The following is a 2,611-nucleotide window of genomic DNA, read 5'->3' on the forward strand; positions in this document are numbered from 1 at the left end:
TCTCTGGCCTTCAAACAATATGATGAAAACACCTTTGGCAAATAACCTACAACAGTATTAGTCAAAACTAGAGGCCAAATGGCAAATATCCTCCCTACAGCCCCTGTAACAAGTTTGCGCGCCAAGGAGAAGCCTCGACATACGGCCTGGATAAAGGTGATCCAGACTCGCACCAGAATAAAAACCCCACCATCAGGCATGGCTGAATGCTGATGACGTTGGCTTCATCTAAAAATCTATCACGGTAGCTTTCCCCGGGCAAAATACGGACCACCGCTAGCACCTCACGCAGCACAAAGGCACGCTAGTCAGGCCTATGTACCCGAGTACAGCCCCAGAACCCAATAGCTAACCTAATGCCACAATCCAGATGAATTCCTCTTCTTGTATCACAGTTACGGTTTTGTTCATTGGAAACAGGGGACTGACTACCCAACCAAATAGTACATATTACCAACCACTCTGAAAGCCTCAAACTGTGAAGAGACACTACAGGCATTCTTTGCCTGTGGAGGACCAAGACCACTTTCATAACAATTAACACCTGGGAGGCTGGTGGCTTGCAAGGCAATTAACACTACTATAGTTTTTTCCGAGAACACAAGCAGCATGCCAGAGATACAAAGGTGATCCCAAACGCTGTGTGGCGGCAGCGCAATGCACGACCCACTCAGAGGGTGCTACAATGAAAGTTACAGTGAACAGTAGCAGAAACACAGCAGTCCACGCGGGAGAAGAGCAGCAGGAGACTCCAGTTCCAGAGTTTGTTGGCCCCCTGACCCATCCGTGGATGTTCTTGTGATGAAAGAACACTGCCAGAGAAAAATACCAAGAAACATTTAATGAACAAAAATCAGTCTTAAGAAATATGAGGTTTGGAAAGAATAAATTTATAACATATGTTTATACAGTGCACATTCAACATAGTCTACACTTAGCTGATTTTAGTGTGTTTCATCATATTGTTTAAACCAGAATAAAACACCAAGAAACATTTAATGAACAAAAATTAGTTATGAAACAATATATATGTCAATATACAGCACAGAGCTTATGCCTTCACCTAGTGGATTTAAATACTTGACAAGTTCTTTTTTACATTACATATTATTTTAGAGTTTAATGTCATTTTTTAAAATGTCCTTTTATTTTTTTCTTTTGATTCACAAATAATTTTGTAAACGTGCTAAATAAATCCTAAATTAATAGCAAAAAAGTGTTTGAGCTTTGTATTGACTTTTATATACAATTACAAATATATAATTGTGTCTTCTTCCCGCACTTTGTGTTACACCCCCTAAACGGCCTCACCTTTGTTTCCTAATACACAGAAAGCATTTCTTTCAGAAAGCATTTACAAAAATAAAACATATTTGTCATTACACTACAACCCAACATTAGCCTCATTTGCTCATAGTCGTCAACTTTCAGAAAAGACAGGACCTTCCTCCTACACTAATTAACTACATTATGTAATATAATGTTGATATAAGATATATAAGACATATATATGACAATTCAGCAAGGGAATTAAGTATTTTAAATCAGATTTGTTCCGACAACATTGGCTAACATTCCCTACAAGTTCTAAGTATTCTTTAAAAAAACTTTTAATGTTTAAAGAACATTTTAAGGATTATAGGATTACAGATTACTGAGTATTGTTATAAAACATTAACAAATTGTTACATGATAACAAATGAGGACCATTTTCAATACAACATTTGGAACATTTTTCAAAGATGTTTTTAAGGCCTGAGATGCCTGAGCATTTTTATAAAATATTCCTGTAATGTGACATGTTAATAAAGGTAGAACATTTTTCCTGTAACATTCTGAGGATAAATTGGTAACATTATTGAGATTACAGATTATACAATATTATTTTTATAAAAGATCCACATTGTTACATAGTAACAAAGAAAAAAACATTCTCAATGAAACATTTGGAAAATTATTTAAGAATGTTATTGAGGGCCTCAGATGCCTGAATGTTTTTTAAGAAAATGTTCCTGTAATGTGACATGTTTACAAAGGAAGAACATTTTGACTATGAACATTCTGAGGATGTTTTGGATTATGGAAGGTTTAAGATTATGAATCACTTGCAAAGTGTATCTTAGGGATAGGGTCTTTTCATAATATTGGAACAATTTTATAATATCTTAGTAAAATGTTACCACAAAACATTTTTATAATGTTTTTAAAACATATTATCCTACTCTAAAATAATAACAATTTGGGACATGACAACCCCTCAGCTCTAATAGGTGTTCTCGTTCTTGGTTGCTGGTTCTTTTTTGTTTTTCAGATGCTGGTTAGGGGTGAAGGGTTTTCAGGCTGATAAGCCACACCTGGGCCACATAAAGTCACCACATTCCACTTCCAATTTACAGAAATGTTAATACATATACTTATCAGCAATAACATTATGACCAACTGGGCACCCTGGTCCTGCCATCACAAAAGCCCTTGTCAAAGTCGCTCAAATCCTTACGCTTGCCCATTTTTTCCTGATTCTAACAGTAAGTAGTTTTAATTGGGGCGGCAGTAGCTCAGTGTGTAGGGACTTGGCTTGGGAACCGGAGGGGCGCCGGTTCAAGTCCCACAG

This window comes from Morone saxatilis, unplaced genomic scaffold (assembly GCF_004916995.1).
Source record: "Morone saxatilis isolate NCDOM2014 unplaced genomic scaffold, NCSU_SB_2.0 Contig8, whole genome shotgun sequence".
NCBI classification, from domain to species: Eukaryota; Metazoa; Chordata; class Actinopteri; family Moronidae; genus Morone; species Morone saxatilis.